Source organism: Salvia miltiorrhiza, chromosome 2 (genome assembly GCF_028751815.1).
Source record: "Salvia miltiorrhiza cultivar Shanhuang (shh) chromosome 2, IMPLAD_Smil_shh, whole genome shotgun sequence".
NCBI classification, from domain to species: domain Eukaryota; kingdom Viridiplantae; phylum Streptophyta; class Magnoliopsida; order Lamiales; family Lamiaceae; genus Salvia; species Salvia miltiorrhiza.
The window spans coordinates 22402692-22412795 of NC_080388.1; the positions used below are offsets into that span (position 1 = coordinate 22402692).

Here is a 10104-nt window from a genome sequence, read left to right on the forward strand (position 1 = left end):
AAATATATACTCCACTATTTAACAATAAAAAAAAGTAGTACTTATGTATAGTATTTATATCTATATCTATAACTATATATATGTGGCTTCAAATCTCATTGCTTCACTGGAAATATGTAGTATAAAAAAGTATCTTTATATATTTCCTCTTCATTTACTTTCTTTATATTTCCAATCATATCTGTATATAATTTCTAAATTACACATTCAATCACAAAATTTTTCAATAATTAATTTCATATAATTATGTTATATATCATGTACTTTTATATAATAATATTTTTCTAATCATGCATTTGCTAAATTTTCAAATATGTCATGCAATTTTATTTGTCATTGTGCTAAAGTCATTGTTATATTTTAATTATTAGCTCACACTTAATTTTACAATTTTGGATCAACAATTAAATAAAATAAAATTAATAAGAGCAAAATATTATATTGTTAAAAGTCTATATATTTTTTAATATCCCAAATTTGTTTTTAAAAATAAAATAAGTACACATACAAATATATTTATGTTAAAAGTCCATATTTAAATAAGATAATTAATTAAAAAAAATCAAAAATAGTAAAATTAGAATTAAAATTAATCAATCAAACTGTAAAACTTAATTTATGGTCAAATTTTGTTTTTGATTTAATCATTATATATACGCACTACTTTGCTATACTAAGCAATTAGTATTTACTTAATATTTTTATAATTCTATTTTAGCATATAAAATAAAGTTTCTTTTTAACTCCAATTAAAATATGTGTGGCCGTTTCACACACATTTCTCTCTACACGAAAAACCGCACCTCTTAACTACAAAAATACTACTATTAATATAATTAAAAAGTAAAATAGTGAAAGCCCTATTACATTTTTCCCAATCCAGCGCCGCTACAGCTTCTTCTTCTCCATTGCTTTCTTTTCTTTTCTTTTTGCGTCAAGGAGTGCAGCAGCGGAAGAGAGAATAAGAAAGATCTGGTAACCACTGCCCTAAATAAATTGTCATCCCCGCTCACTGGATTGACGATCAAGAGGAGACGATCTAACGGTTGGAGGGAATTCCGTCGCCGGCGATGGAGCCGCCTTCGCTCAAGCCTCAAGGTTTCATCGTACGGATGTTGCGGTGCTTTCGGGAAGGGCAAGAAGACGCGTTTCGATTGAATTGAGGCGGTAGAATTTTAGGTGATTGAGCTATAGTTCTTTTTTTTCGTCCGTGTGTGTCATTTCCTCCTTTCTCCCTCGATCCCTCCGCCGCCTCACTACTTTTCTCGCTAGATCTCGTTTCTTCTCTGCTCTGATCTACCGGCTTTTTTGGAGAATCTTTCAGAGCACTACTCTTCCTCACTTCTCCTCTCAATCATATGCTGAACAGTGATAATGGCCAAATTGGATCGTAGGAGAGATAATATGATTAAATTGAAAGAACGTGGGAGAGAGAAACTGTTTAGATTTTGCCGGGAAAAATTGACCGTTACACTGCTGCTTTATATATAATATAGATGAGTAATATTTGATTTTAAGCTAATCTTCATTTATTCGTCTGGAAAAATGTGGCGGTGTCCTGACATCCATTCGCATCGTACGGACCAATCAACCCTGCTCAAATTCACAGCTCAGAGCCTCAGACCCGTTGATCCGAGTCATCTATATTTTTTTTGTTTAATTATTTTTTACCAACAAAAATTATATTTTTACTAACAAGTAACAACAAATGATATTTTTATTAAATATAAATGATACTTTTATAAATGATAGTATTTTAATTACATATGAACGATACTTTTAAATGAACCAAAAAAGATTTGAAAAAAAATAAAAATAAAAATGGAACGTGCAGATCGGAGCTAATCGGACCGAACTAAATTGATCCCAACTCGACCGACTACCCCATACTTCTGAAAGTGAGTGTTGTTTAGTCTAAACTAGAACACCCACCCGTGCGTTGCACGGCAAGTGCTGCACGTTGAGTGTTATTTTTAAATAATATTTTAAATAAATAAATATGAAAATAAGACATGATATTCATATAAATTAAATTTAATTATAATTAAATGCAAAACAATAGCACACATATTGTCATACATTTTGAAAAACTTCCCTATGTAACACCCCGGTTTTACCAAGACAAAAATAAATAGAAAAATAATGAAAAAAAAAAAACTTAATAGAGCTGAATAAACTTGACAATTTACCCTTTTAAATGGGTTATTTATAATTTGAAGAGATAAAATGAAAGGCATTGAGTGATGCTAATCAATTGATAATATTTAAACTCACAGGATTGCATAAGTTTAGTTTCGCGACTCTGATCATAACCAACAATAACTTTATTAATAGAAATATGAGTTAAAAAGTTTTAGCTCAACAAGATAATATTGCATCATATAATAGAAGTTCTTAGTTTAGGGAATTGAAATACAAGATAACAAGCTAGTCATTAGCGGAAGCAAAAGCCAGCGTGGAACCCTAGCCTCAGCTCAACCCCATCTGCACCAACCGATCAACCTGAAAACATTTAAAAATATTTTGGGCTGAGCACTAGTGTACTCAGTGGGCTATGCATTTTATAAATATTTTATGAAATAGTCAAACAGTTTATCCAATATCACAATCATGACTCAGAAGGTTTTAAAACAGAAATCCACTTCTAAGCATGACAAAACTTTTCTCATTAAGTGGCGCCATGTAACATTCGATTGTTACTCGCTGCTTATGATCCCGGACCTCTAGCCACCGACGGATCGCTTTCTTTTCTCCCATTTATCAATCTCGGGACGCACCCAATCAGATCAATAATCATAACTGTGCTTCGGAACACATCCAGACAAGCACCCTTATAACGCCTCTTAGCTTTGTTAGTGCACGATGGCGATCAACCCATCGAGCCACTAACCTTGTGTACACAATCCTCATCTAACGTGTTAGGCCAAATGAGAATCTCGATCGATGCTTATGCGAGCATTAAACAATACAGAACGTACATAAAAACATTTATATTGGATAAACAAATAACTTTCATGAAATATCAGAGCTTATATAACTCAAGATACATTGTATGTAAAATAAAGCCCACCTTGATTGGACAAAGTCCGAAGTCAAACGTAACTCGTCTCGTAAAAGCAATGCTAATCCTCTTGGTCAATTGAGCCTACAAGATAATCTAATCTTAATAGGTCTCGTGATACTAGCATTAGATAATAGCAAAACGAGGCTACTAAGTTATGATTCGCTATGCCCGGATTTTAAAACTCACTTATAAACTTGAAAATAAATTAAACCAACTTAAATTAAGGCCCAAGTAATAATAAATAATAATTGGCAACCTAATTCTTTAATAACTAAAGCTCAAATTTCAATTAAGAAAATAGCCAACTTAAAAAGAATAAGCCCAGCAATTAAATCAACCCAACACTAATAAAAGACTATGCTGAAACCCAATTAAATGAGCCCAACTGAAATAAAACCAAGCCCAAACCACTTTTCTCTCTCCTGTTCATTCTCATATGCGTCTCTCTCTCTCTCCCTCACAGAAATCGCCTTTCTCTCTCCCAAGCCGCCGTCCACCTCCAGCAAGACCGGCGGCGCTTCGCCGGCGCTCATCACCTTCACCCTCACCAGCATCTGCATCTGCCGACTCTCCCTCTCAACATCTCGCCCCACTCTCTCTGTCTCTAAACAGCTGCGGTCGCCGCCGCTCTTCCACGGCTGCCGCGTCGCCGCCCCCTTCACCTCTCCGCCGCCTCTTTTCTCCATCTCCATCCCCCAATTGATCAAACCCCCAGATACAGTAACCCAAAATCTCTCTCTCACGGCTCAAATTAGAAAACCACTCTCTCTCTCTTCCTCTCACTCATCCGCCTGCCACCTTCTACCATAGCGGTGTTTTCGCCGCCTTCTTCCCTCCTCCCTCGCCGGACAGCCAGTGGCCGTCAAAATTGCCGCCGCCTCTCCTCTTTCTCTCACGGCGAACGGCGAGATTCACCGTCGCCCCCTTCTCCTTCGGTCCGAACAGCAGCAGCTCATCAGCCGCTGCCGCCGCTCTCCCTGCTTCAACCCCTCCTAGCCCCGATTGAACTCACGCCATACTAACACACACAACAAGAATCAAGCGCAGCAAGATCGAAGCTGTAAAGACTGAAGTTTTATCAAAATTTTAAGGGTTCGTTCTTCTCCGTGTTTCTTCAATTCCTTCACAAGAGTCCAGTTCAAAGTGTAAATGTCAAGGCACAAGTTTGATGGTATTGTCTATGATGATTTTAAATCAGCAGAATTTTATTCGTATATTTCTTGTTTGTTGGTTTCGTGTGTCATCAAAGTTCATCAGAACGAAAAGAATAGTGTGGGAATAATGAAGTAAAGATGGAAACTTTGGGGGTACCGTGATGTGATTATGAAGAAGATGAAGAGGGCTGAGCTCTGCTTCTGTTCTATCTGCAAGTAATATATGAACTGAATATGTATGCTGGTGTTGTGAAAATATAGAACAAGTCTTGTACGAAATTGAGTATGAAGATAGAACCTTGATGAGGTGAATGTTTTTTTTTTACTGCTTATGCTGCTCTTGTTTAGGCGCTTCTGTAAAGAAAAAAGGGCGAAGTTTGTTTACTTTTATTTGGAAGAAATCGAATTTTGGGAAGTATAATTGAGATGAAAGTGATGAGATTCATCTGTGGTGAAGTGTATGGGGTAGGGCTGTGGGTAATTTAAAGAAGACAAAGGCAGTAGATGGGGTAAAGAAGAAGGTAACGTGGATGATTTCAAATCAAAGCCTTGGGCAGATTTTTCTATCAAAGGTAACGTGGATGATCTCTTGGTGTTGAAATCTGGGTTCTTGGCAGATCAAGTGTGGTTGGAAAAATAAAATAAAAGTTTTATATTGGGCTCATGAAAATTAAAAGGATCATGGACTAAAAATATATAATTGGGCTCTTATAGATATAGGCCCAAATTTCTTAATCACATAATGGTGGTATCAAATAAAGGATTCAACACTAAATTCAAGATTTCTACTAAAATATTCTATTGGGAAAAATCGGGGTATTACACCCTATACACAACATTTGTAGTAGTAGTATCATCATTTCTACCATCTTCAGAAAGCAATATTTTAAGTCCTGCTCGACTTCGTACTCTTGACACTGCAACGTACAATTGGCCATGTGTAAAAACTGGTCTTGGCAAGAATAAACCAACATGAGAAAACGATTGCCCTTGACTTTTGTTGATCGTCATTGCATAAGATACAATTAGGGAGAATTGTCGTCATTCAAACTTAAATGGCAATTTTGGATCAGCAGGAGTCAATGACATTCTTGGAATCAAAATTTTTGTATTTGCATTATCTCCCGTAAGAATTTGTGCTTCCAAAACATGTTGTCCAAGTCTTGTTATTTTCAATCGAGTTCCATTGCACAATCCATTTGCATGATCAATGTTCCTCAACAACATAACCGGAGTTCCAACCTTCAAATATATTTCGTGATTTGGTACTCCTGAACATTTGATGATATTCAAGAATTCTGGGGTATGCACCTGTTGTACCAAATCAGTGATTGAATCTGATCTTGAAGTTGAGTCTGAGCTTCTATATAAACGTCCTTCACTTTTGTTCAAAGAAATCATGTATTGATTTACAGATTCAACAGTATTAAGAGTAGGAGCAAGTATTGCTCTCTCTTGTAGATAACTTGTATCTACATTATTGGAACAATCTGATGGATAAATGGCGTTAACTATGTGCTCAATTGGATTTCCAGACCATTTTATCAAAAAATCTGTTCGAATATCAATATTGACACTACCATCATTCGCACTTCCAATTGTTCCATCGCCTATACTCGCAATCCATTTAGAGAACTCTTCCAACTCCACAGCTTCAGCACTGGAGCCCATATTTTGAAGCCTCATATTTTTTGTCAACCGTAACACCTTGCAATATTTCCAGAGATATGAAGAATTTATTGTTGCAAAAACAATATCTTGCCTACTTCCTTTTGGTATAACAGGTAGTATCTGTCTGAAATCACCACCGAACACAACTGTCTTTCCTCCAAAAGGGGTGGATGCACTTGACGGATTGACAAACCGCATTATATCTCGTAGACTTCGATCCAATGCTTCAAAACAAAACTTGTGCATCATCGGTGCCTCATCCCAAATAATAAGCTTACACTTAACAATCAATTCTGCAAGTGGAGAACCTTGATTGATGTTGCACATGGAATCCTCATTGACATTTATAGGAATTTTGAATCGTGAATGAGCTGTTCTTCCACCAGGCAACAACAGGGACACAATTCCACTTGAAGCAACATTTAAAACAATTTCTCCCTTTGACCTTAGAGCTGCTGAAAGAGTGTTCCATATGAATGTTTTTCCCGTACCTCCATACCCATATATGAAAAACATTCCTCCATAATTTGACCGTGTCGCATTAATAACAGTATCATAAACACATCGTTGTTCATCGGTAAGCTTAGAAATCAAAGCTTTGTGTTCATCTGTTAATGTTTTTCGATCATATCTTAGTTCATCATTGATCAATTTATTTTGATCAGTTTCAAAGAATTCAGAACTTGGATAAGGAATGCCTTCAAACTCTCGCAAAGTCCTTCCAAAACTACTCAACAGTTTTTCAATTTCCACAAGTGTATAACACTTGATTTGATCTTCAGTTAGTTGTAGTTCTGCAATTTTAAAAATATATATATAATCCCATAATATAATGTAATTATAAAAAAGAAAACATGTAAAATGATAATATAAAACTCTGTAATGATTTCACCTGGATGATGCAGCATAGTTCTTTGATTGTATAAGATATCATCTGATAAATATATCCAGCATGCATTCCAAACATCTGCTACGCTTCCAAAAGAGTCGGACGACAATAATGTGACGAATAACATTCTTAAAGACTTAGCAGATGCCCAACAACTTGCTTAAACTATACCATTAGTGTATTCTCTATCATCATTCAACAAATCCCATTGCATAGCAAGCTTCCTTAAATGAACCATATACAATCCCATTAACAGTTCTTATGTCCGCATAACATGTAGGTCCACGTACTATGTTGAGTAAACATCTCAAATAATACATTTCTCCACTCCCAGGAGGTAAATAAACAACTCTTCCAATCGAGTACCTTTCTTTTCTTGGTTCCCATGCATTTATTTTCTTTGCGTGCCAAACAAATCGTGTTGGGAATTCTGCATATGTAAGTTTCCTTGCTTCTGGATATATCTTATTTGCCTCAAACCACTTTAAGAACTTGGTTTGTCCAATTGTAGGTTTACTCAAAACCTCATCTAATGTATCCGACTCTGAAAATATTATGTTTTGCTCATTCGGAAGATGAAAACTCAACCTTTCAACAGGAGGATCTTTGTACTGTATTTCAAATCCAAAAATTCGCCATGCAGCCTCACATGATGATATGTATCTGCAATCATAATACATATTCACTTCATCCACATTCTTTTCCATATGTCCATCATTCGTGCTCTTATAGAAAGATGCAGTAACACGATCATTTCCTTTGTTGATATACTTGAACAAATATTTGATCGACCGTGACTGATTGCACCATTCAACATTTATATGTGCTCCATACTTCATTAGAAGATAACGATTGTGCGGAACAACATATCTATTGTCCAAAGGCACACCATTCTTCAGAATTGTTCTCCCATTATTTCTACGCCTATATACTGGATAACCATCTTCATCAACACTAGTTGTCTCAACATATTTTTTGGGAAAATATTTTGTGAAACGACCATTTGCCATGCAAGGTGAATTTTTATTTGCTACTCCACATGGACCATGAAGCATGAAATCATGTACAGCTGTATAATACTTTGGATCCATGTCTGGTATTTCAGCTGAAATAATTTCGTTGATATTATCTGGTGAAGGATTTCTATCTTCATTCCAAAGGAAGAGCAGAATATGTGCATGTGGAAGTCCTCTTTTTTGAAATTCAATAGTGTATACAACTGTGACAATATAAATATAGAAATATAATAAATTAATTTATGAAATCACATAAATATTAATAAAATAATATAATGCATAAAGTAATAATGTAATCTAAATATAATACCTGCTCTCACAATGCCGAATATTTTCTCTTTACGTAGATCATTAATCAAATTATTCAACTTCATTTTGAAAACCCGACAAACAATATCAGGGCGGTCTTCCGGTTTCAATCCTCGTTTTTCAACATATCTAACAATCTCAGGCCACTTTGGATTACATGTAAATGTGATGAATAGATTAGGATATCCAGCCCATTTACATATAGCCATCGCATCTTGATAATTTTGCACCATGTATCGAGCTCCCCCAACAAAACTTGATGGCAATATCACTCTTTTTCCTCTGGTTGCTGGATTTGTTTCACCTCTTATTAGAGCATCTGTGAGGCCTTTATACAAATCAGCCCGCATTTTTTTCTGATTCATGCGTATATACATCAATCTAGATGATTCAATCATAGTGTATGCATCAACCACAAACTGTTGGAATAGACGTTTAGAAGTCAAAATTGTCGTCGCATCAGATTCTCTTTCATGCAACCGGAAAGCAAAGTAATCTTTCATAGTAACATTACTGCGAGCATTATTACCACTTGAACTTCCCGACACATTTAAAGGAATATCTTCACGAAATCCATCTTCACCATATGGGAATAACAATGGATACTGCAAATCAAGATACGCTGCATGTAATTCATTAATGCGCTTGAGTTCTCTGGTTTGTGTTTCAACAATTAAATCTCTATCCCCCATCGATTCATCAAAATCACCAACTACTAAAGCAACCACTTCAGATACGGTTGGTAGATTATATGTTCGAGCATCACCATGTCGTCTACCAATAAGCTTTATCTTGACATCAGATTGACCTTGATCAATAATTTTCTCTTTTGCCATTCTAAATGTCTTCACTAACACATTATTTTCATCCAACATTATCTTCAAATCAGAAACAATTTCAGCATGTAAATTGTTTTTATCACTTTTTTGCCTACACAAATAAAAATAAATAACTTTACATAACTAAAATGAAATAATAATAATAATAATAATAATAATAATAATAATAATAATAATAATAATAATAATAATAATAATAAAATCATTACATACTTCATGTAAACATTGTAGTTACCTCACAGACTGCATCCTATTAGCAACTTCATTTTCTGTATCGTAAATATACAGTTGAGCAAATTTTGGTGTAGCACCTTCAGATGGTATCAAACTGCCCATCAAATGATAGTTCTGACCATGCAATCGAAATGTTGGCGGTGCATTGCCAGTATTTAAACTCAAATCAATCTTTCCTCCCATTGATGTAAATGCAAACATACTATTATAAGATCGAATATGATCTCGAAAATGTTTGCTCTTTGCATCTTTTCCATGAAGAAAGTTATGCAACAATGTTGGAGGATGATTAATTTTTGGAAGTTTTACTTTACCACTACGACAACACAATGAGTACGTTGGATTTTCAGTATCACAAGACTTCCCTTTTCTTTCATCATACCAAAATAATGCATTGCAAAATTCACACCGACAAACTGGATCACCAAGATCGTAGTATTCTGTTAAATTAAATTTAGAATTAATCATTAACCATTAATAATATAAATTATAAGTATACAAATAAAACTAATTAATACCAAAACATTCATTATAATTAAGAAAATTTAGTTACCTTCTTCCGAAGCAACCAAATCTGACAGATAATCCGTGTCATTTGACGCTTCATTTGTTAAATCAATGACTTCTGATCTTCCATCATTTCTTTCATTTTGAGATTGACGTTCATTTGTGCTCGTGCTTGCATAATCCATAAATGAAGAAGAGTTTTTGGGACATGGTTCATCATTTGTTAAATCAATGATTTCTGGAATATGTCTACTTCCTCTACAATATTTTGTTTTTTTTGAAGCATGCTCCATGTTATCTGCAAAAAAGAAGTAAAAATCAATATGTGGTTTCCTAATTTAAATGTATAAATATATTTAACTATAAAAAATATATAAAAAAAGCTAAATTATTTCTTGGCCTAACGATTTTTCTTTTATTT

At 34.7% G+C, this 10104-nt stretch overlaps 1 long non-coding RNA gene and 1 pseudogene across 2 annotated transcripts; both read right to left on the minus strand.

Moving 5' to 3' along the window:
* Positions 1-2303: 2303 nt before the first annotated feature.
* Positions 2304-5029, minus strand: LOC131011596 (uncharacterized). 2 transcript variants are annotated; one of them, XR_009097039.1, is made up of 4 exons: positions 4517-5029; positions 4376-4428; positions 3071-3145; positions 2304-2502 (listed from the first exon to the last, which is right to left on the minus strand). It is a non-coding gene; the product is annotated as an uncharacterized LOC131011596 (long non-coding RNA). The 2 variants fall into 2 exon arrangements; XR_009097038.1 differs by lacking the exon at positions 3071-3145.
* An 8-nt stretch (positions 5030-5037) lies between these two features.
* Positions 5038-9868, minus strand: LOC131008140 (uncharacterized; annotated as a pseudogene).
* Positions 9869-10104: the final 236 nt, after the last annotated feature.